The sequence below is a fragment of the Gossypium arboreum genome, chromosome 7 (genome assembly GCF_025698485.1).
Source record: "Gossypium arboreum isolate Shixiya-1 chromosome 7, ASM2569848v2, whole genome shotgun sequence".
In the NCBI taxonomy this organism is placed as follows: Eukaryota; Viridiplantae; Streptophyta; class Magnoliopsida; order Malvales; family Malvaceae; genus Gossypium; species Gossypium arboreum.
Genome location: NC_069076.1, coordinates 24,492,143 through 24,500,668, shown reverse-complemented (window position 1 = coordinate 24,500,668; position 8,526 = coordinate 24,492,143). Strand labels below are relative to the sequence as shown.

The 8,526-nt window shown below is 41.4% G+C and overlaps 1 long non-coding RNA gene across 1 annotated transcript; it reads left to right on the top strand.

The window, feature by feature from the left end:
- The first annotated feature begins 7,180 nt into the window (after positions 1-7,180).
- LOC128295292 (uncharacterized) lies at positions 7,181-8,260 on the top strand. The gene is made up of 2 exons (XR_008285643.1): positions 7,181-7,230; positions 8,109-8,260. It is a non-coding gene; the product is annotated as an uncharacterized LOC128295292 (long non-coding RNA).
- Positions 8,261-8,526: the final 266 nt, after the last annotated feature.

Here is an 8,526-nt window from a genome sequence, read left to right as displayed (position 1 = left end):
TTCCTTACACACTGAGTTTCCCCAAACGCACCCCTTCTTTAACCTTGTAGGTGAGCCTTGATGTGGGTGACTTGGAGCCGGAGGGGATTCAGAGTGGCCATGGTGAATACTTTTGGGTTTGAAAAAGGGACTGGTTTTCTTAAGTTATTTTTAATTACTATTTAATTTTTGGGTTGTAATAAGGCCATTTTAACTTTATTTTCTTCTTTGATTTTTCGGGATTATATTATTAAAACAACTTTAAATTGATGGATACTAATTCAAATGGGCTAGACTTAGGGCATGATTTCAAAATGATACTTGTTTTTTTAAAATAACACGACGTCCACAGTATTCGATTTACCAAAGATAATCACTCAAAGAAATTTCAACTTGTTATAACCAAGTGTGGCAATGGATGTGGGCATGTCTAGATTGGATCCAATCGGAGAGCTTGGTACTTAGCGACCTTCATGGCTCACCTCCTCTGTTATGGATACCTACCGGTGCCCACTTCCATTCACTTGGTTAGTTTGACAAAAGTCGGCTTTTTAAAACACTAAAAAGGGAACAGGGATTTTTGACTTCAAAGTGGCACGTCGGATTCGGCCTTAACGTCTGGGCTGGGTTTGAAGTGTTACATTTAGTGGTATCAGAGCCTAGGTTGCAACAACTCGACTGTGGATCGGGTCCAAAAAGGGTTTTCAAAACTTTATACCAAAAAAAAAGAGGGTATTTTTGAAAAAATCTGACTTTTGAAAATTTCCTATTTAAAGGAGATAATCTCCGAACTTGTTTTTTTTTAACACAAATGTTTGGAAAATGGATTTCAAAAAGTCTAAATCTTTTGAGTTTATTTGAAAACTGATGAGGTGGCACATTGAATCCTCGGCACCAAGGCTGTAAGTACTATTCTGTTTTATATACTAAACTGTACTATAGTTAGTACTAAACCTTAGAGATAGTACTATAGATAATATAGCGTAAAGGCTACTGGCCCGAGACCGTAGAGTAAACTAAGCCCTAGGAAACTGAGACAAGAGCTAAACTGTGGTTACGCGAGAACAACTCTGAAACCTTATCTGTTCATAAGATATTCTGTAATAAATAGTGGAAACAATAAACTAACTACATAAAATTCGTAATCAGATAAATCGATATGAGTACGAGAGCTACTCGGGGAAGAGGCTGTGGTCGAGGCCGAGGTAGTACTCAAGCTGGATCTTCGTCTTCTGAACACATACTCGCTGGAGTAGCACGACCACCACCGGTGGATGAGAATGGGCCGTATGATCAGGCCACGGGGGATGACGCTCTGTCCCAGGCCATGTTAAGAGTTTTGGAAAGGGTGGCCGGAGCTAATATCGAGCCCATGAATAGGGGGTCCATTTCTGATCAACTCCGGGCCAACGGAGTGGAGGTTTTTAGGGGTGTATCTGGAGTAGCCCCAAATGTGGCTGAGTACTGGCTGGAAGCCACAGAGCGGATTATGGATGACTTGGACTGCTCAGTAGAGCCAAAGTTTAAAGGAGAAGTATCCTTACTACGGGACGAGGCGTATCAGTGGTGGATCACTGTGAGAGAGGGTACCCCAGCTGAGAGGGTAACTTGGGAGTTGTTTAAGCAGTCCTTCAAGGCGAAGTATGTCGGAGCTAGCTATGTGGATGCGCGAAGGAAGGAATTCCTGAACCTGACCCAGAGTGGTAAGACCATCGCTGAATATGAGGTAGAGTTTCTATGATTGAGCCGGTATGCTAATGGTATTGTCTCTACCGAATACGAGCGTAGTGTTCGCTTTGAGGATGGCCTCAGGGATGAGCTAAGGGTGCTCATAGCTCCGCAGAGAGAGCGCGATTTTGCTGCATTGGTAGAAAAGGCTAAGATAGCCGAAGAGGTGAAGCAAGCTGAATGAAAGAACCGCGACAGGGATCGAAATCGGTTCAGGAGAGATGCTGGACCAACTAGTGCTGCAAACCGGAATGTTAAGAGAGCTAGGATGGAGGAACCAGTTCGAGCGGTTACGGTGAGTACTGTTAGACCACAAGCTTGTGGAGATTGTGGTAGAATGCATTTGGGGGAATGTTGGAAATGTTCTGGGGCTTGTCTTCGTTGTGGACCAAAGGAACATAAGATCAGGGATTGTCCTAAGAGGCCAGCTCAGGCTCAAGTGGTTGAACAAAGGGCTATGCAACTCGTGCAAACAGCCCGAGGTGGACCGTCGCCGTCGAGAGGTCATGGCCGAGGTCGCGATGGCAATGGCCATGGACGTGGGGCACCCGGTAAGGGTACTGTTAACACTGAGGCTCGTCAGCCAGCTTTGGTATATGCTGCTCGTCGCCGCGAGGAGGGTGACGCACCTGACGTCATAACTGGTACATTTTTTATTTCTAGCATGCCGTATACTACCTTGGTGGATGTTGGATCTACTCATTCCTATGTTGCATGTGCCATATCTGGGTCGTTGGGTGTGCACCCTGAGGAGATTGTGAGTGGGGTATCTGTACTAAGTCCTTTGGGTCACTCGGTTAGGGTAGACAAACTGTATAGGGATGTACCCTTAGAAACTTAAGGTAAGATTTTCCCTGAAGATCTGATGGAGTTACCATTCGGAGAGTTTGATCTCATTTTGGGAATAGACTGGCTTGTTAAGCATAAAGCGACTCTAGATTGTGCTGCTAAACGAATGGTGTTAAGGACCACAAAGCATGAGGAGGTTATGGTGATAGGTGAGCGAAGGGATTATTTGTCCAATGTGGTGTCGGCATTAAGAGCCGAAAAGTAGATTCAGAAAGGTTGTGAGGTCTATTTGGCATTTGTAAGTCAGTCAGAAGAGGAGGGACTGACAGTGGATAAGGTTAGGACCGTAAAGGAATTCTAAGATATTTTTCCGGAGGAGCTTCCAAGATTGCCTCCGAACCGAGAAGTTGAGTTTGGAATAGATTTGTTGCCTGGAACGGCACCTGTGTCCATCGCACCGTATAGGCTGGCACCGAAGGAGTTAGTAGAGTTAAAAGCTCAAATTCAAGAGTTGCTGGATAGGGGCTTCATTAAGCCAAGCGTGTCTCCATGGGGAGCACCGGTGCTATTTGTGAAGAAAAAGGACGGGACAATGCTCATGTGCATGATTACCGCTAGTTGAACAAACTGACGATAAAGAACAAATACCCTCTGCCAAGGATTGATGATTTATTTGACCAACTTAGAGGAGCTTCGATATTTTCCAAGATTGACCTTCGATCTGGATACCATCAGTTAATGGTAAAGGAAGTGGATATTCATAAGACAGCATTCAGGACTTGATATGGTCATTACGAGTTCTTGGTTATGTTGTTTGGGTTGACGAACGCACCTGTCTCTTTCATGGATCTGATGAATCGAGTGTTCCAACCTTACTTGGACCGATTCATGGTAGTTTTCATCGATGATATTCTGGTATACTCGAAAACCGAGGAGAAACATGAGGAGCATCTATGTATTGTGCTGCAAGTGCTGAGAGAGAAGGAACTGTATGCAAAGTTTAGTAAGTGTGAATTTTGGTTGCGAGAAGTGGCTTTTCTAGGTCATGTGGTTTCTGGTGAAGGAATTAAAGTGGATCCTCGAAAAGTTGAGGCAGTTCTGGGATGGAAGCCACCAAAATTAGTATCGGAAATTCGGAGTTTTCTGGGTTTGGTAGGCTATTACCGAAGGTTCGTTGAAGGATTTTCTCTGATTGCTGCACCATTGATGAAACTGTTAAGGAAAGGGGTAGCATTTGTCTGGACTGAGAGTCAGCAAAAAGCTTTTGACCATTTAAAAAAGGTATTGACTGAAGCACCAGTGTTGATTCAACCGGAGTCTGGGAAGGACTTCACTGTATACAGCGATGCGTTACATATGGGGTTAGGATGTGTACTGATGCAAGAGGTTAAGGTGGTCGCTTATACTTCGCGGCAGCTTAAGTCTCATGAAGCGAACTACCCTACACACTACTTAGAGCTAGCAGCAGTGATCTTCGCATTGAAAATCTGGAGACATTACTTATATGGAGAAAAGTGTATCATATACACGGACCATAAGAGCCTAAAGTATCTGTTAACTCAGAAGGAGTTAAACCTTAGGTAACGAAGATGGGTAGAGTTGCTTAAGGATTACGACTGTTCGATTGAGTACCACCCAGGTAAAGCTAACGTGGTGGCTGATGCGTTGAGTCGAAGGGTTGTTTCTGATTTGAGAGCCTTGTTTGCACGTTTGAGTCTGCTTTGATGATGGAAGTCATTAGCGTAATTGCAAGTGAGGCCTATTTGGACCGAAAGTGATTAAAGAAAAATAGTTGAAGGATAACTCGTTGGTTCTTCGGTTTCAGCAAGTTGAGAAGGGTGAGAATGAGGATTTTGGAGTGAATACTGAAGGAGTTTTATGCTTCCGAGAAAGAATTTGTGTTCTAAAGGACTCTGACTTGAGATACTCACTATTGAAGGAAGCTCATGGGGGACTTTGTGCCATGCATCCTGGAGGGAATAAGTTGTATCACGACTTGCGAGAACTGTACTGGTGGTCTGGGCTTAAACGAGAAGTAACGGAGTTCATGGGGAAATGTCTGACATACCAGCAAGTGAAAGCTGAACATCAATTTCCTTCTGGATTACTGCAATCGGTGAAAATTCCATTGTGGAAGTGGGAGAGAGTCACTATGGACTTTGTGAGTGGGCTACCTTTGACACCCACCAAGAAAGATTCTGTGTGGGTAGTGGTGGATAGGTTAACAAAATCTTCCCATTTCATACCAGTTCGTACTGATTACTCCTTGCAAAAGTTGGCTAAGTTGTATATGGCAGAGATAGTGCGACTACATAGAGTGCCAGTGTCGATTATTTCTGACCGAGACCCTAGGTTTACATCTCGGTTCTGGAAGAAGTTGCAGGAGGCGTTGGGTATACGTTTGGATTTCAGTACTACCTTTCACCCACAGATAGATGGACAGTCGGAGAGGGTTATTCAGATTTTGAAGGATATGTTAAGGGGTTGTATCATCGATTTTTGTGGGAGTTGGGAGGACTACTTGCCATTGGCGGAGTTTGCATACAATAACAACTACCAAGCAAGTATTCAGATGACTCCATATGAGGCACTTTATGGGCGGAGATGTCGTACGCCTACGTGTTGGACAGAGTTGGGTGAACGACAAGTGCTTGGACCGGAGTTGGTGGCAGATACTGAAAGTAAGGTTAAGTTGATAAGAGATCGATTAAAGGAGGCATCTAATAGACAGAAGTCATATGCGGATCTAAAACGCAAAGAGATAGAGTTCGCAGTTAGGGATATGGTTTTCTTAAAGGTTTCACCTTGGAAGAAGATCTTGAGATTCGGCAAGAAAGGCAAATTGAGTCTGTAGTTTATAGGGCCTTATCGAGTTCTTAAGCGGGTAGGGCCAGTAACGTATCAGTTAGAATTACCACCAGAGTTAGACAGAATCCATGACGTTTTTCATGTGTCTATGTTAAGATGATATCGATCGGATCCCTCACATGTTGTGCCTGTGGAGGAGATTGAAGTAAGGACTGATTTGACCTTTGAGGAAGAACCCATACAAATTTTAGATCGAGAGGTTAAAGTTCTAAGAAGGAAGTCGGTTCCATTGGTAAAAGTACTGTGGCGTAATCATGGAAGGGAAAAAGCTACTTGGGAATCAGAAGAGACTATGCGTCAACAATACCCTCAACTATTTGGATCAGGTAAATTTCGAGGCCGAAATTTCTTTAAGGAGGGTAGAGTTGTAACACCCCAATTTTCGCGAATTCTGTGAATGTTGGCATAGGTTTAATTATGTTAGTGGGCCTCTAGAAGGCCCAAGATTAAGATAGAACCCGATAATTTTAGTTAATTTTTGTTCCATAAGAAAAAGGGAGTGAAATTATGAAATAGGACCTATGTGAAAATGTTTGAAAATGCTATAGGCTAATTTGTAGTGGCCAAATAAATAGTAGTGCAAAATAGGAGGATTTGCATGTCAAATTCCCCACTTTTAATGTAGTGGCCGGCCAAGGTGATGGATAGTTGATAATGTATGCATTTTAGCATTTTAATAGTTAATGGATGATGGGCATTAGCATTTTAATAGTTAATGGATGATGGGCATGGTAAGCATTATGGGCATATTTTTATTGGAATTATGGCATGAGTATGGCACAAATATTAGTATATCATTTATGTGTCATAAAATGTTGAGTGATAAGAATAACAAAAGGAAGTAAATGAAGGTTTTTGTTCATTCTTTGTTCTTCATAGCCGAATTTGAGAGAGAGCAAATAGGGGAGGAAACCCTTGAATATTCGGTCACTAGGAGGGGGAAAAATTGAAGGTAAGTTCTTGGTACTTTGCTTCTATCTTTATGCTCATGAGTTCTTCTTGATTCTATCCTAACTCATGAAGCATATTTTGGTTTTTGGTTGTTGTTTCATGTTCTTTTGATGAAAAATGGAAAATATGTGAAGTTGAGCCAAACAAATGAGCATGCATGTGCCTTAGATGCTAAGGGGAAAAATCGGCTAACATGTTGTGCTTTAAAATGATGAAATGGAGATTATACTTAAGTAAAATCATAGATATGTGATGACTGATTGGTGATATACATGTTTAAATAACAAGCATGCAAGTTAGGTGTGAAAGAGTGATTTGGTAATAAATCTGCTTGGGACAGCAACAGTAACGTGACTTTGGAAAATCACCATAAATTGTGGGAGATGAATTAGAAGCTGAATAAATTATTTAATTAAAGCTGAATGAGTCTAGTTTCAAATGAAATAAACGAGAACATATTTTGAATTCTGTACAATAAGAAATTTGTTTCATAATGAAGAGTGGTCAGATTAGTCAAATAGTGAAACATGGGAAACTTTGAGAAAAATCTGGTATTGATTGGCCAAACCAAAAATTCTGAAAATTTTATGGATATAAGATATATGAGTCTATTTTCAGGGAGAATCAACGACACTTGATTTGGAGTTTCGTAGCTCCAGTTATAAATGGTTTAGTGACTGTTGCTCAAGAAGACAGCTTGCAGTGAAATTATGATTATGTGGTAAACATTGACAAAAATTTGTTAATGAGTTGCTTATTGATTTCTTATAAGCTTACTATGATCTGTAGGTATGGTTGGCCGAATATTGTAAGGGGTTAATACGTAGTTTGTATTTTAATAGTCAGATTAACGTGTTAGTAATCCAATTGTAGGCGGTTCGTGTGTGTATCTCGTCAGCATATCGTCGCAAACAGGTGTGTAACTAACACCCTCTTTCTTAGTCTAGATCGTAAAAAGTCGAAAAGTTGAAATGCCGAAAACTGGTATTTTGTAGATTTGCGAGTGTGCGAATGTTCGTGAGGTAAATCGATTAATGTTTTTGGTAAGCTGCAATGTTTGGATTGCAAAGTGCATGATTTCTGTGCCCTCGATATTTTTGGGCTTAATGGGCCAAAATTGGAATGATGGGCTAACGGGCCCAATTCGGTAAGAACCCTCGGTAGTGATTCTGTTTGTACGTGAAAGGTAGGAATATGCATGAAAACCCTAAAATAGATAAATTATGAAATACCTTTAAAAGTGGAAAATTTACAATTTTACCCCTAGGAGATAAATTACCAAATACCCCTAGGTTAAATTGACCTAAATGCATGTTTGATTTGTTGTTATTTACTTCATGCCATGTTGTTATTATCGATGCATGGGATTGGGATATTGACGGAGGAAGTACTGAAAGTGGCTTGTCCACGTCTTGGAAGCTTTGCCTCAATTTATCGTTAACTGAGCAAAGAAGGTCAAAATGGGGTGTTAAATTTGGGTGGGTTGAGCTATTCCCACATGGAGTGTATGGCTGGTACGGTGGAGTGTAGTGGTTGGTGGGTTGAGTAGTCTCCCAAATGGGCTTGCATATGTTTACTGATGTTGCATGTATTTTGAAATGGGCCTATGGGCCATATTGTTATCTGAATAAGGGGTTAAGGCCCAGTTTATTGTAATCTGAAAAGTGCTCTGGCCCAATACCACTGTTACCTGAATGGGCTTAGGCCCAATGGGCTTGAGCTGACTTGGGCGTTGAATGGGTTTTCCTTACGCACTAAGTTTCCCCAAACTCACCCCTTCTTTAACCTTGCAGGTGAGCCTTGATGTGGGTGACTTGGAGCCGGAGGGGATTCAGAGTGGCCATGGTGAATACTTTTGGGTTTGAAAAAGAGACTGGTTTTCTTAAGTTATTTTTAATTACTATTTAATTTTTGGGTTGTAATAAGGCCATTTTAACTTGAATAATTTTCGTTTTTCTCGATCGACCTCTGAAATTTGTTCCTCGGGGTTATTGAGCTTGAAAATGTTGAAAACCCTAGCTATGGAGGGCTTGAGAAATTCGGCTGGATGAGGAGAAGAATGGCTAATTTTTTCCTTTATTTTCCCATTTTATTTCATTAATTAGCCAAATAACCAAAATGCCTGGCCCTTTCTTTCAAATTTTATCCATACATGCCCATTTTTGTCCAAAAACTTAAAAATTGGGCAAGTTGCTCTTTAAAACCTTCTAA